Source organism: Camelina sativa, chromosome 7 (assembly GCF_030686135.1).
Source record: "Camelina sativa cultivar CO46 ecotype springtype chromosome 7, ASM3068613v1".
Lineage (NCBI taxonomy): Eukaryota > Viridiplantae > Streptophyta > Magnoliopsida > Brassicales > Brassicaceae > Camelina > Camelina sativa.
The window spans coordinates 7,569,605-7,586,560 of NC_141886.1; the positions used below are offsets into that span (position 1 = coordinate 7,569,605).

Sequence of the window (16,956 nt, forward strand, 5' to 3'; positions counted from 1 at the left end):
GTAGGCTTTACATGATATTTTGATGGTTAGACTAACAAATGAAGTCTAATTTCGCAAAAAATCAAGAAAAATCACGAAATCTACCGGAAAATAACTTTATGGGTGGTTGTTTTGCAATGTCAAGCAGCCGAGGACGTCGTCTTTAATCACCAAGGAAGAAACCAATCACCAATTTAATCACTATCCAAGAATCATGACATATAACTAGATGAACACACTTGCAAATTTTCTTGGATTAAAATAGAGAGGAGATGGAAGAAAATGAAGTTCTCATAGCATAGGATGTTATTTAAGCTCACAAATTCAGGTTGTTGAAGCATTAAGAGCTTCAAATTTGGTTGTTCATGGTTGTTGGAAAATTGATGGTGGTAGCACAACCGTAAATAAAAGAAAAAGATGAGGATATAGATGTAATAAACATTTTCGCAAGAAATTCAAATAAATTAGAAATAGTGGTATTTTGTGAATACAATGAACACATAAGAATTTAATTGGGAGAAAGTGGCAAATGTCGGAAAGAGAAAAAGAGGTAGTCAGTTTTGCAATTGACCTAACTAAAGTTAGGGGTCTACTTTTGCAAGCTTCACATTTTTATTGTAACGCGTCTCGCAAATATTTTGTTTATGGATGTGACTTATGATTTTGTCTTTTACTTTTGTTTGATCTAACTTAAAGCATCACGATTTGATTTGTGATATTTTCTAAAATAAGCCAATTTATACATTTTAGAAACACGTATTAAGAATTTTATTAGGCAATCGTTAAACAAAGAAACGCGGCTATCAACTTTTGTTTGTTCCACACCACTTACACAGAATAGAAGTTACTTACAAACTGTTACTTAGTCAAATTATGAATGGACTAAAACAAGTGTTGTAATTTTTTTATTATACGTTTCCTTTGTAGGTGGTAAGAGTTTGATTGTCTTAGAAAACCATTTGAAAATTCATTACTTTTCATAAGTCATTGACTTGAAGAAGAAGAAAAAAAGACAGCTCTTACTAAGACCAATTTTGGTTTAGGTAGATCAAATATTATTTTTGAACATCCATTACTTTTCTATATTGAGGATAAAACAAATGTGATACGGATTCGTTTGTTGTTTTTTAAAGTGTAAGGATATAAATGAAGAAAGAGACAAGTAATGTCGATTCATTATACTATTTGACATTTTGTAACCATAAATATACGATTACGCGAAGGTAATTTAATTAACGCGGTGTTGTCAAACCATTAAATATTACCAGCTGTAGTTAATTTAATTCAATGATAATCAAATTTTAATAGTATTGGAGAATTAATGGATCCAATGAAGAAACAGTCATATTACAGTACATTGTTAGTCCGTAGCCCTAGGGTGTGTGGTACATAATTAATTGATTTTTTATTTATAGCAGAAAATAGAAAACTGTTCAAATTATAGTAGCAGCAAGTAATATTATTCATTCATCATGGCAAACAAGTTTTAAAATCACTCACAAGCTAATTTTTTCATATTAATGGAGTAGTCATTAGTCATTGACGACGCGTCTAGTGTCATGACTTTGGAAGGAAACGTAAGTATATATATTTTTCGATAAGGTATGACCAAATAAATACACGAATGGTCTTAGTTTTTATTTTATTTTTCAATCACTATTTATATAATATTGGCCTTTTCCCCTCGTTTGCATGGGAATTGAGTCCAGGACTAAGACTAACCATTAAGACGGCTACATAAAATAAAATATTAGGCAATGGATTGTTTTCCTTCAACTGTCTTTAGAGTTAAGACATCGAAAGTATAATTCGATGTATAAAACACTGTATACTATTAAATTTGATTAAATTTTGGAAAAATAGTCAAAGTTGGATTGTAGAGAAATTAGTATTTTTGCTCGATAAATTTCAGTATGCAAAGAATTGATACTTTGACTTCAAATATAGTTTTAGACTTTACCTTACAAAAAAAAAAAAAAAAAAAAAAAATAGTTTTAGACTTACAGAATTAATTAGTTTTTAATTGGCCTCTGCCGATATGTGTAAACGGAAACAAGCCAAGTATGTAAAAAGGACTGAAGTTACTACACCGTCCGTAATTGTATAGTACATAAAAAAACTATGTTATAGTGTAATACATGTAAAAATGCTATGGTCGGTTTACATTTTCAAAAGAAAAGAATTGTGAATATTTGTGATGTTTATTGTTGGAGATAACACTTGTTCATTCATGATCATTTAGTTTATTAATCGATTTTTATGCGTCAATCTAATTTAAAAGGCATTCAACGTTTTTACACTATCTATTGGGAAAGCCAATATGTGATAGAACACTAGGTTTACACCTTTTTTTTTACACGATTAATTTACTCAAAGATGTAATAAGAAAATCTAAAATTGTGGACGAGCAATTATAACTTTTATTTTAGTTCCACTTAGGACTTAGGAGTCAATAGTGTGTAATTACTATGATAATAAAATGACGTTACTAATTTCACAAATTGATTAAACTATATTTTAGTACTTATTTTTTATATTCAACTAAAATGTAAAAATTATTAGTAAATTTTCCATGATCCTTTTAAGACTTTAATTACATGCATGGATTTGGTATGGTCGGATTGAATCCACTAAATCATCAGTTTAATATAAGAAAACTTTGTGTTTCCACTCAACAATACTATTGTTTATGATCATTTGAGTTTGATAAACAATAATAGTTTCATTATTTTTGTTTCGTTGTTGATATAAGACTTGATTTTTTTATATTTCTTAATCAGTAGATGAGTCGTAAAACTCGTCTAAAATTAAAACTCTAAAGAAAAATAAGGCACTACTTAAACCATTCAGTTTTGTCTTATTCATCAACCATTTATTTTTGTTCTATACTTCTACTCCATTGCATGGGCACCAACCAATACCTATACTAGCAACTACATGTTCGAATGAGTTGAAAATACACGTTTTGAATCTTTATACCTTTATAGACTCTAGTGTAAAATGTATTTTCATGTCATACACTTTATAAGTCCGACGTTTTTTTTTATAATTCCTTCAAATTAAAAAAATACGAATTATATACAACACACCACACTATAAATACCGTTACATGCAAATTCATTTCTTCAGAAATCTTCACTTCATTATTATTCTTTTACACATCAAACAAAAACAATGGTCCTCTTCGCTTCAAAGCTAAAAAAACAACATTCACACCAAAGCTTCTCCGAGTCTCTAATGGAACACAGTATCCAAGACGCCGAAGCTATCATAAACCGATGGATATCACCACAAGTACTTCTCACCTCTTCTTCATACTGCTCCGTCTCTTCCTTATTCTCATCAGAAAACCGCGACGAAGCCAAACGATTCATCGACGCGGTACACACCTTACACTCGGGTATGATGAGACTAATCTCAGTGAATCCAACGTCCACAAAACTCATCCAAGCAGAGAGTCTAATGCGTATCTCAATGACTCATCTCTCCAAAGAGTTTTACCGTATCCTCAAATCAAACCGACGCTACCTCGACCCTGAATCAGTCTCCAACCGCTCTTCTTCGAGAGCTCCCGAATCAGATTCCAAAACCATGGAAGATCTAAAAACGATCGCTGATTGCATGACTTCATCAGGATACGCTCAAGAATGCTTCGAAACCTACGTAGGAATCCGTAAATCGATCATCGTCGACGCGTTGAACCAACTCGGATTCGAGAATCTAACTCTCTATCAGATACAGAGACTTGAATGGGAAGTTATGGAGAAGAAGATAAGTAAATGGATAAGGATCACAACAAGAGCTGTGAATACTCTGTTCTACGGTGAACGTATCCTCTCCGATCATGTCTTCTCCTCATCGTCATCATCGTGAATCTTCTTTCGCTGAAGTCACATTACAAACCGGTTTAGCTCTGTTAAGTCTCCCGGAAAAAATGGCGAAATGTGATAAAAAATCTCCGGAGAAGATCTTCTTTACTCTCGATGTTTATGAAACCATTACAGAGCTTTTACCTAAGATCGACGAGCTCTTCAGCTCCGATTCAACGTCTTTGCTCAGATCACGAGTCGATTTGAGTTTATCGAATCTCAGAGACGGTGTGGTTTCGATGATCAACGAATTCGAATCTTGGATTTCTAAAGAATCGTCGAGATATTTGATCTCCGGCGGCGGAATCCATCAATTGACGAGGTACGTTATGAGTTTCATCGTCTTCCTCGCTGATTACAGCGATTCACTCTCCGATATCATCGTCACCAAATCGTTGCCTTCACCGGGAGAAGAAGAAGAGAGCTCCGGGGACTCGGATCCGGTGAAATCGAGGATCGCGTGGCTGATTCTGTTATTACTCTGCAAAATCGACGCCAAGTCTCGTCTCTACAACGACGTGGCTCTCTCGTATCTGTTTCTCATTAACAACCTCAACTACGTCGTTGTGAAAGTGAGATCGTCGAATCTGAAGGTGGTTCTGAGTGAGGATTGGGTTGAGAGGCATGAAGCGAAGGTGAAGAAGTATGTGGCCAAGTTTGAGGAGATCGTTTGGGGAGAGACCATGGCGTCACTGTCTTCTGTGGTTGATGATGATGTGACGGCGGAGGAGAGGATTAAGCGGTTTAGTCATGGGTTTGAGGTTGCGTATAAGAGGCAAACCGGTTGGGTTGTACCGGATTCGAAATTGAGAGATGAGATTAAACGGTCTGTTGGGTTGAAGATTATACCGAGATACTCCGGTTTTTGTGAAAGGAACCGGGTCGGGTTATGGGAGAATACCGGGTTTGCCCCTGAAGATATTGGGAATTATCTTTCGGATTTGTATTTTGGGTCTCATGGATCAGGGAGTGTTTCGTCTATTCATTCTTCAGGTTCTTATTAGTTAGATGGGATAGATATATGAGTAATTAAAACATAGGGTGAACATTGCAGTAATATTAATAAACTATTTTATGTATTCAATTAAAAAGTTATTTTATGTATTCAATTAAAAAGTTATGTACCTATTGTGTTAATATATATATATATATATATATATATATATTGTATTTTTTAATAACTAACTTTTTAATAACGTCAAGAGGCAGATAAGTGACCGTAGTCACCATCGAAACCAAATTGATCAAGCGTCTTCAACCCATGCTTCAGCTTCTTTTCCTCTTGTGTGAGGCGAGTTTGAAGCTCCAATTTCTCTGGAGAATAGAATAAAAATGAAATTGATATAAAAATATAATTTTCATACACATAATTAGTTTCAATGTATAACTAATTCAAATATCATTACATCTCATTTACCAATTTTCTTAATTCTGTTGGTCTAAAAATTTTAAAACTATGTTAAATTCTCAGATTAATTTTAGTTGTACCGAAAAAACACAAATGAGGGTGTATTGAATCTAGTATTTTAAGTGATTTATGTAAAATTTACAAATCATACGTTATTTAATCATGAAAATTTATAAAGTTAAATGAAATCCATCATTATTGATATTTTTGTTAAGATCATCATCATTCAATGATTCAAACATGTCCCAATATATGGTAATTACACACTATTGACTAGTAAGTCCTAACAAATTGAGAAATTCATCAAAATACCATCATTTAAGTATTTTTTCCAAAAAATACAACACTTGACGTTTTCTTTTCTAAAATACTACAAACACAACAATTGATTTTTAAAGATGTACAATTATTTTTCTAATTTTTGGTTTACAATTTCAGATTTAGGTATAATTTTTAAGGGGTAGGGTTTTGTATTTAGGATTTAAGTTTAAGTTTTGAATATGAAAACTTTAGTATAAATTTGTGGTATTTTTGGAAAAAAATTTATTTTAGTGGTATTTTTAGAAAATAAAAATAAAAGTGCTATCTTAAAAAAAAACTTATTTTAGTAGTATTATGAGAATAGCCCTAACAAAATTTTGTTTTGTAAATAACTATTTCTGGTTTTACATATATTTTCTGATTTTTTATTTACTTTTCAAATATTTCGTCTTAAAAAAGATTAAATCACGGCTAAAGCAAAATATATTAGTGCTAGAGGTATTTTTCTTAGTGGCAAAAAGGTAATTTATTGCTGAAAGCGACAAATATACAATAGAGAAAATATAAGTTTTATAAAATATATAAATTTTTCTATAAAATATACAATTTTTTCCTCAAATTTGATGGAACAAAATAAACATCCTAGCTTTCTTCCTTCTCTAATTCTGGTTTCATGCAACTTTTATCGGGTTTGAAACAAAAACTGAAGGTTATGTTGATATCTACATACATGGCCAAAAAATCTAAAGGTAAATAATCGGATCGCCCTTCTTCTATTTTCTTTCTCTCGGCGTTTTGATTCTAAGCTCTGCTGTCTAGATCGAAACTGATTCTTCTTTGTCTTTGTCTTTCTATTTACAATTTATGTTTTCAGATTTCACAACTTTGGTTCAGTTTGTTCATCGTCGTGTTATATACTCATCAAACTCATCTTCTTATTTGTTCAAGGATTTGAGGATCTAACTTTCAACCCACAGACTGCAGAAGAGTAAGAACAAATCCTTTCACCCTTTTTTTTATTTATTTTAATTTACTAAACTCTCATGTTTTTATGCGTTTTAATTTCTATCCAATTTATTAATTTTTCTTGACATACCTGAAATTTTCCTTTTTTTCATTTTCTACCATACATAATAGATAATACTGTAGATTGTTGACGTGGGAGGCTTAAAGGGGTGAAGGTTTATTCATCTGGAAAGTAGACGTTGACAGAGATAGCAAAATAAGGAGATGACGTCGTTAAAGACCATTGACTCCAACGAAATGGCAAGGTATATATGCAGATCATTCTTGCAGCCCAAAACATTTTTGAAAAATTGCAAATATGGAGGTGAATTGGTCTCTTTTTTCTTTTTCAGGCGAGGTTCAATGGAATCAATCATGTATACACTAAACTTTGAGTTTTAATCAAAAAACCAAGGTATGAAAACTGGATGCTGTTAAGTATTAACTACTCTTAAAATCAGCCTTATAAATATATTTTTATCATCAATCATGTAGGCTTCTTACACCTCTATTTACATACTGAAAAATTATCTGTTTTTCTTCTATCAAGTAGCCATAGTATTGCTTTATAGCTTCAATCTTCCAACTCTCTATTTCTTACTGGTTTTAGAATGATGTACTATAATCAGCACTGTTAAAGAATGTATCTCTTTAATCATATCCTACACTATAATCAGCACTGTTAAAGATTGTATCTCTTTTAATCATATCTTTTTATACAATTTGATTTCTAATTTACTTCAGCTTTTTTATCTTTGCCATGTTTTGTTTGATCTAACCACTTTTTTTCTTTCTTTTCATGTATCTCCATACAAGACTCAATGTTTTACAAATGACCATATATCCTCAAGTCTCTAATCTCACGGCACCTCTATTCCCAACAACACACCAATTATTCAGACTTTGTATAATAGAAGCTAGACCACATACAAACAGTTTGGCTGACATCTTCTCCAACACAATTGTCCTACCTACTCTTCACTTCGTCTTTATTTTTTTGTATCAAAACAATTTACACTTTCTAAAAAGTTATTGGTAATTCATTTTGAACATCTAAACATTTTCATCTTTGTTAAATCTTACAAACGCAAACTCGGTTTCAAAACTCAATTACACAAATTGCATATAATATATTGGACCGGGCTTTTAAACTAGATAACAAAATCTGTGTTATCTATAGCCTTTTGTTTATCTTTCTTTCAGAACATGTTAAAAATGGATTTTTATAAAGCAGATTTGACAATGGGATACAATACAAAAGTTAAGCATTAGAAAGAAGGCAAATTAGGAAAACAAGAAAGCTAAGTGAAGAAGCATTAAAGAAAGCTGCCAGAAGCACATAGATCAACAGAAATTTCATGGTCATGTGGTGAGTCTGGTGACACGACATGGATCTTACGCCAAAGGAAAAGCCTTTCAAGAATGTCAACATGACATAAATTAAAGCTCAAGTCTTCTCAACACAACAAAAAGCTCAACATAAGTTATGTGTGTGGTCAACTGTCAACTTCTTCTACATTGAATTAAGCGTTCATGTTTTGAAGACTTTTAAATTTGGACTTTTGTGATTTTCCCTTCTGAGCTTTTTAAACCATAATCATATTATATCTTTACTCTCTTTCGTTACTTAGTTTATATATTGCACAAACAGTAAAAAAGATCTTACACCGTATATGTAATATCGCACATATGACTTTAATACAAATAGTGAGTCCCGTACTACGTACGGGTAGAATACTAGTTTACCTAGATCCGTGCTAGAGCATGGGTTGAAATTCATTTTATTTATATTCTAATTTTATATAAAATATATTTTATGTGATTGTTTTTAAAAGTTTTTTTGGATAAAACATTATGCAATAAATCATATGCTAAATATGATGGCTCCAAAAAAGACACATATTTTGTTAGTTTTATATTGTTAATGATTCAAGATCAGTACCCGTGCTATAAACCTATAACAATGATTAAATTTTATTTTATACAAAATTTTGTATATTATATTTTAAAATAAAATTTTAATATGTTGTATTAGGTTCTATATGTGAAAGTTATTTCAACAATATATATTCTACATCATGACTTGAATGTCATTATAAGACATAATTTTGTAAATTTGATTTTTTAAAAGCAAGTTATTATATTATAAATAATTTAATATATTGTTATACTTTTTGTTTTAACATACTTAGTTTCTTGAAATTCTTTTATATTATAGTAACATATTATTGACATTGCTATAACAAATCAGTTTAGAGTGTTTATAGTTTCTAACTTTTATATCAATTCAATATATTAAAAATATTTCAAAATAAATTATTTAAAATTTATTATATTTTATAAATTATAAAATTCAACAAAAAAATATGAAATTGAATTTAAATATTCAAATTTTGACCCGTTACTCAGTAATTTTTTTAACTCAATGATATTATTTTTAAAGAATAATGTTACTAAAGCTTGAATAATTTATAGATTGAACAATTTATATTTGTTTTTAAAAATTTAACTTATGGTATATCCGGAAATAAAACTATTTTATAATTCTAATAAATAATATGATAATTTATTTGTTTCACAAAATAGACTTATATATAAAAATGAGAGGTGAAGTATAATGATAATTAATAATTTAATATGTTAAGTTAGATATCAGAAAATTTTATTTGATGAATAATTTAATAAAGAAAATTAATATGGTAAGTTATATGATATAATTCTTTAAAATATTCTCTTAAAGATTTTCGGTATAACCTATTTGTAACCAATTAATGTATCAATTAATGTATAACCTATTTATAACTAACTTATTAAAATTATATAGTCTACAAAAAAAGTTGTGTACTTGCGTTTTATTATAAAGGGGATAAATCTAAGCAATTTAATTTTAAAAGAAAAAAAATGGAAAATGGGCTCTCTCGAGCTAGACTCCTTTATACTTTCTCCCTCCGGCAAAACGGTTGCAAGAATATTTGGATTCTCATAGTCAATTAATTCTCTTCCCACTTTTTCTGATTGATGATGATTTGCGCAAGTGGGTGAGTTCAACGGTTCGTCTATCGGAACAGGAGTTCAACGGCAGAAGACGAATGGATCGCTCGCGTAACATTTTTTTTATCCCACAACACGCGTCTTGGTTGTTTCCAGTTGCGTGCCAAACGTGTTTGTGTGGAGTCATCTCTTCTTCTTCCTTGGCGGTTTAGGCATTTGGGCTCTATGTGGGCTTCGGTTCATAAACCCATTATGTTTTGACCCTTTTTGTATGGTCCAAAAATAATAGTAAAGTTTACAAAAGCTCTTAATACCGTCCCCATACAATTTTAAACAATTAATAGAAATTTGACCAATCACTTATTAACATTTTATACAATTTCTAAAATTTTCTATATTAAGAATTATTTTAAACAACCTATCATGATTTGACATGTCATTCATTAACATTTTTTAAATTTACAAAAATTTTTAGAAAAAGAAAAATTTAAAATTTATGGAAATCAAATAACTAAGCACAATATCCCACATCGGCTAGAAATTTTTTAAACAATGGTTCAGAATTAGTATAAATAAGATTAATATGCTTCCAACAACGAATGAGCATGAAAACTTGATTTATCAGGTGTCCAAGTTTGGTTTGATCTGATTTTTTTATTTGATCAAATTAAAACTTTAAACAGTTTCATAAATATATTATAATATTTAAAAAATTTAAAAGTTTAAATATTATAAATATTGAAACTTTTAAAAGTTCTTAACTTTTAAAATGTTTTTAAATATTATAAGTTTTAAATTTTAAAAGTTTAAAATATTATAAATATTGATGCAAAATATAAATTATCTTATTTATCTACATTTGTGCTTTTTATTTCTTATGAGCTGTAAAACATATTTTTGTGTATGATTTTATAGATGAGTTGATATTCTTTCATTAATTTTTTATTTTTGGGTCTAAGGAAGAAGGATTGACATCGCAAGACCTTAATTTGATGTTTGAGTCAAAGTTTGAGGTTTAAAGAAGAAAGATGGACGACAAACACACATGTTTTATTAGCTATACATAGGCATGACCAGGGTTACGGTTGTCACGGTTAAGGTTTATTAACCATCGGTTATGGTTAGAAATTTTTGTAACCTTAACCAGAACCGTTTAACAAACGGTTAAACGGTTACGTTTAAATACGGTCACGGTTCAAGCGGTTACTATTATATACGGTTACGGTTATTTGATAATATGATACGGTTGATATTATTTGATGATATAATATAATTGATATTATTTATTTATAATTAATATGTTCTTATAGTGTACTCATATTTCTATATATCATATGATTCATATAGGTAAATAATTATTAGTATATTTTCTTATGACCAAGTAAGGATTTTGGTTTGAGAAGTTTCTAAACGCGTGAATCTAAAACCAAATAAGTATATGAATAAAATTGTCAATAATTGGGTGCATGTATTGACTATGCTGGTAATCATGAATTTCACAAATTTTCTGAAAAAAGAAATGATTTTGTTCTTGGAGTTTGATGGTAAAAGTTACGATGACAATTAACACAAAATTTGACAATGAAAATGACAAAATTGAATATGAAGATTAAAAAAACATTGAATAAAAAACACGAAAACATAGGTGGTAACGATCAATTAAATATGAAAATGAGTTAAATTCATGATTATAAAATTGTTTCGTTTTTCTGGTGGTCAAAGAAATGGTTTAGAATATGTGAGGTCATCAGTTTGATTTGCCTGGACGTCAAGTTAAATTTATGATTTTTTTATCAGATTTGATTTTATAACACAACTAATTTTTATATTTTAAAAAATTGTATACCTGAATTTTTTTTTTTCTTTAGTACTAATTTTAATTTTTTTTATGAGGTAATATTTTATTACCGTAATCAATCATATATAATTTTTATCAAAATATATCAAATATACCTTACGTGTAGCGTGTGACTTCAAAACCTAGTACAAACAAGGAAAAAAAAAAAAAAGAACCACGCGCTGAGTCTCTCTGGCTTAACACACAGGCTTTTCATAATCAGCCCTTGCTCTCTATAATTTTTCTACAGTTTAGCTAAAGGTAACCTAACCCCCTGCTTCACGCACATAGATTTTGTAAATTTTCTTTTCGAATTTACATAGTTTTTTTTTGTAGTTGAATGTTGAATTCACGATTTTATCGATTATGATTGATTGATATTAGGGTTTTGTTAGTGACTGAGTAGACCGTTTTTTAATCTTGCCCAGGTATCTCTCTGTCCCAGTGCATTCAGTGTTTTTGAGTCCAGCACATTGATCGTAAAAAATGGACTTTGATGACCAAGACAACAAACCAAAAGAGATTACCAAAACCCGCAGATTTGCACCTTGTCGTGCTGTAAAGTCCAAACCCAAACCCTTGTATTCGCAAGATGTTGAAGCCAAATTCCCTGGCCCTTATAAAGTTGAAGCTGAGGTCTATATTGGCTCCGTTAAAATGGAGATTGATTCTAAACTCAATAAGGAACCTGAGACGACAGAACCTGAGTTGATGATGGAATTAGATCAGATTCCACGGGGGGAAGAAGAAGAAGTAGAAGACGTTGTTGTTCGTGAAATTGATGTATTCTTCAATCCATCAATTGAGGCCAACAACACTAAGGTAACCTTCCTTTCACCCATTAGCTTAGATTTCTTCCAACTTTTTTGATTTTTTTTTTGCTAATTGTTTTGATTTCTCAATGATATGTCAGCTTTATGTTCTACAATATCCTCTTAGACACTCTTGGCGACCATACGAAATGGATGAACGATGCCAACAAGTGAGTTTCTCATTAATTAATTTTTATATATTTTCTATTGATTTTTATTTTTGTTCTAATCATTTTCTTTATTGATGTGTCTTCTTTAAGGTTAGAGTGAATCCCTCTACTTGTCGGGTGGAAGTTGATTTGTCTATCGATATCCATTCGAGGAACTATGATTCCGAGTTTGCAACTATGACTAAGCAGGTTAGACTTTTTTTTTTTTTTTTCTTTTTCCAAGCAGGCTTTGAATCTTTTTTTTATGCAATTTCATTTTTTCTTTTTTTTCTTCTGGTGTTGTTATTTTGTTTAGACCTTGACAACGACGTGGAAGCAGCAGCCTCCTTGGATGGATTACGCTATTGGGGTTCTTTCAGGTGATAAGGTATATTCTCTTCCTCTCTTTTCTTGCAAGTTTTGTTCCCTCTAGTGTGAGATAACTTATTTTAATTGGAGTTTGCACTTTGCAGTTACACTTGAATCCTGTTCATGCTGTTGCACAGCTCCGACCGTCTACTCAGTATTTTTCATTCAAAAAGAAACAAGCAGAAGCTCTAGAAGAATCTGCCATAACGTCCAAAGAACTGGTATGATATCATTTATCTAACCTAGCTAAAAAAAATTATTGATTGCATGCAGCAATAGAGTTTAGCGTTTTAAATTCTTGTTTTTGATATGGCTACGTAAACTTATGCTTCTATATATCTTTCGTTTTCCTTTAAGAATTGGGTTTCACTCAAGTATCATGGACTTCAATCCGAGTTTTGCTCCAAATATCTTAACGAAATGATGGAGAATGACAACTCTTCAATAGACTTCAACATGAGCTCGTATGATGTTTTTCCTTTTTCACTAAGTTCGCTTGTTACAACTTGTGTTTTTAACTACGTACCTTCTCCTTACTATCTTCTTTTGTCTTTTGTTGAAGTGAGCTTTATATCAACTCGTTGTGCCGTGGGGGAAACTATGAAACGAAACATTCATGGAAAAGGTGCAGTCTTATCATATTTTTTTTAATATATCAGCTACCCTTTTCTTGTTTTAACCAAATCATTTGCATCCTTTCTTACGTGTTTCTTCTGCTTTCAGGGTCTTGACCTCCCTACCGATTGAAGAACGTGTGCAAAAAATGCTCTGCCAGGTTTGTTAGTTATTATTATAAATCTCAACGAATGCTTGCATTAGTAGCTGTTCTTTTCAGTTTTCACTAGATGAAGATTATATGAATCCTTTTCCTAATTTATGAATTAAAAATATAGGTATAATAAGCCCTCTAAACTAACTTGTTCGGTCGACAAAACAGGACCCTCTGTTATTTCATTACAGTGTTCTTAAGCATTATGCCCCAGAGTTATCAGACGAGGATTTCTTAAAGGTCATCCAACTAGGCTACTAATACTAGACGGGCCTGTAGAAGCTTCTAGGGATTATGTCCTGATGCTGTTCAGCAAGGGTTCAACTATAAAGTACTCTGACATTGAAGCAACTGGTCGCCTTAGGGACAAGATTAAAACTATGTTGACTGTATTTGCCAAAGAAAGACCTCTGCTATGTGATTGGAAGTTCAAAGTTCCCACTGATGTTTCCTTCATAAAATCCTACCCGGAGATTGCTAAGGAGCAAGCTGCTCTTTGGAAAGCTATGGACGAGAAACTTACGTCAAAGATAACACAAGGAGGAGGTAAAAGTAGAGTTGTTAAACCAGAAATCTCAATAACTCTCTCAGACAAAGGACAAAGTTCAAAAACTACAACACCTCTCCAAATCTAAGAAGATATGAAAAGGGCGGTACAAATGTAAAATCACCAACAACGAATACCTAAAGGTTTCACTTTGAGCTCTCTCTCACTTTTTATGTTTTGACTAAAGTGTGGTTTAAGTCTGACTCTCTCGGGTGTTCCGCAGGTGATGCACGAACTCTGTGAAACCAACTCTTCGGGATGGGTTTTACAGAAAGCTCGATGATGAGTCGCATTAGAGAAAAGTGTTTATGATTTCGACATTTTGATAGATCCGAGAGATTCACTTTGTAATCCTTTACGATGCTGTAACTTTGAGATACTCAAGTATGTGACTTGCATTTTCCTACTTTTTTATAATTGGCTTAGCTTCGGTTAAATGTCAGTGTCACTGTCTCTATAACACACAAGATTAGATACGTGCCCAGTAAACCTAAGCATCAATAGACAGGTTCCACGTCAAAAAAAAATTGTCTAAGACCACACAATGCGTGGCTGATGTCTCTTTGTGAGCTCTATAATTAGACAAATGACGACTGGAAATGGATTTCGAAAACCGTTTCTGAAACGCGATTTCGTTTTAAATTCGGTTCTACAAAGACCAACCCAACAGTTAAATGGCTGTTAAAAATAATTTGACCAAAAGTTATGAGAGGCGCAATAAAAGACCAAGCTAAAAATAAATTCGATGATGGAGTAAAAGACCAAAAACCAAAAGTTTTGTTAAAAACTAACTATACTGAGAAACGACTTGACCAAGGTCCTCCTGAGAACGGAATTAAGATTTAAGCTAAAATTGCTAAACGAAGATGTAACTGCGTGCCATGATGTGGTGTACTTATTGGGGGCTAAAACGTAGAACTGATAAGTTATTGACCAATTTATTCATAATGCATGTAGAAAACAATCCAAACAAAAACAATACGTGAATTGAAAGACATTGATGTTTGTATATATATGGATGTCATCCATCTTCAAAATATTTAGATGTTTACTGCAACTTACATCAAATTATAACACTTACTGCAACTCAATTTCAATTACTCGTGTTATCAATCAAAGCCATAACATTAGTCTCTCATGTACACTTTAATATATTGTAATCATTCACTCTAGTAATATTCATTCAGCTTCCTATCTTTTTTTTTTGTGGTGCCTCCTATCTTATACAATCATACACAGAAAAAAAAAACAAATTTATAAAATTATAATCAATTAACAATCAAATCAGAAATGAAAAATCAATCGATTAGTAAAAAAAAATCAACAGAAGAAGAGGTTGAATTTCATCATAATCACATTAATAAAGAATTTGTCAATTTGCTCAAAATATTAGTTCACTACTAACACTAGCAAACATGCAAAATAACACAAGTTTATCAATAACACCAACATTATGACACAAGTTTAGTAGAAGTCTCTTTTCCAATTAGAGATTTGTATAGTCAGGAGATATCTATTTTAATTTTGGTAAAAAAATTAAGAAGTTAAGTTTCTGTAAAATTTAAGGTACAACCGATTTTTGATTATATAAAATTTAGAGTAATTCTCAAAAATAGCACCATTTTAAGTTTTTCTTCCAAAACTAGCATACACTCTCAAATGTTCCAAAATTAGCTCAAATTTATATATTCTTTATTTTGAGAAAAATCAAAATGATTAGTTTCTCCTCTGCTTCCACCAATCATGTACCCAAATCTCAGCTCCTTTAAGAAAGCCACAAGAGCCGCCATGCTCGTACGAGTCAACACTCTACTCCAAAATCATTGGAGGTGATGTTCAAGTGGTGTTAGTTGAGGTTTTATCTGCGATCTTCGTGGATGTGATGAGTGGGAAGCCTGAGTTCACCGATCATCTGACTCATCCTTTGAAGCATCACCTTGGACAAATCGAAGCGGCGGCGATAATGGAGCACATCCTCGACGGAAACTTGTACATGAAATTAGTTCATAAGCTTGACGACATGGATCCGTTCCAGAAGTTTGAAATCTCAGATTTGATTCCTTGCATTAACCTTGGCTAGAGTCATAACTGAGCCTGTTCATAGGTTGATTCCTTGCTAATTTAGAGAAATTTGGTACGAAGGGTTGTGTCTTTCTTATTTGACTTAATTGGTGAAGTTACATGCTTGATTTGAAAATTCAGGAAGAGCTTCATAAATTTTTGAATTGCCTCCCTAAATTGTCAATTTCTATCCATGATAATTTAGAGAAACTTGAGAATAGATGCAAACTAATATTAATTGTTGAATGACTATAGGAGCCATGCTTGGTTATAAGTGTTCTCTAAAATTTGATGATTTTAAAGGTCTGCTTGATTTTGTATTGCTATTGTTGGTGTATGAAATTTGAGACGTTCATGACACACCCTTCTACTAGTGCTTATAGAAATTATATGAACATATGTGGTTTCTTTTGAATTATTCTTAGCTATATGAAATTAAAGAAGAATTCTATTTAAATTGTGACAGCCTCACTGAACTGTTTTTAACAGCTTGTGTCATTCATTTTTGTAGGGTAACAGTGTTTTATATCGACAAGGAGCTCATACTTAAGGAGATTGAGATGTTTAGGGGCTGATTCTTTGTTTTCAAATTAGGATTTTTATGATACGTATATATTGGATGGTGTATTTTGTAAAATAATATTAACTTGATGTTAAATGAAGCAAATGGTAGTTTTTTTAGATTCAGAAAAGTTCTATTAAATTCAGGAAGATACCTTGAGATCTCAGGATGACATTCATAAAAAATGTTTTGTGACTCATGTAAATTCAGGAAGGATTGAATGATATTTAGGAAAGATCCTTTAAAATTTAGGATGACTTTCATAAATTGAAAAAAGCTTTTCATTCATGTAAAACTGTCCCTAAGAGAGTGTAACCAATAAGAAAAACTTTTCATT

At 31.4% G+C, this 16,956-nt stretch overlaps 2 long non-coding RNA genes and 2 pseudogenes across 3 annotated transcripts; all 4 read left to right on the forward strand.

The window, feature by feature from the left end:
- Nucleotides 1–3,084: 3,084 nt before the first annotated feature.
- LOC104700655 (exocyst complex component EXO70H1 pseudogene) lies at nucleotides 3,085–4,972 on the forward strand (annotated as a pseudogene).
- Nucleotides 4,973–6,110: 1,138 nt separating this feature from the next.
- LOC104700656 (uncharacterized) lies at nucleotides 6,111–7,574 on the forward strand. 2 transcript variants are annotated; one of them, XR_002032607.2, is made up of 5 exons: nucleotides 6,111–6,266; nucleotides 6,466–6,505; nucleotides 6,655–6,788; nucleotides 6,876–6,937; nucleotides 7,339–7,574. It is a non-coding gene; the product is annotated as an uncharacterized LOC104700656 (long non-coding RNA). The 2 variants fall into 2 exon arrangements; XR_753618.3 differs by having other exon boundaries at nucleotides 6,113–6,266; nucleotides 6,392–6,505.
- A 4,262-nt stretch (nucleotides 7,575–11,836) lies between these two features.
- On the forward strand, nucleotides 11,837–14,095 carry LOC104704418 (uncharacterized; annotated as a pseudogene).
- Nucleotides 14,096–15,717: 1,622 nt separating this feature from the next.
- On the forward strand, nucleotides 15,718–16,749 carry LOC147941007 (uncharacterized). Its single transcript, XR_015562737.1, has 2 exons — nucleotides 15,718–16,059; nucleotides 16,569–16,749. It is a non-coding gene; the product is annotated as an uncharacterized LOC147941007 (long non-coding RNA).
- Nucleotides 16,750–16,956: the final 207 nt, after the last annotated feature.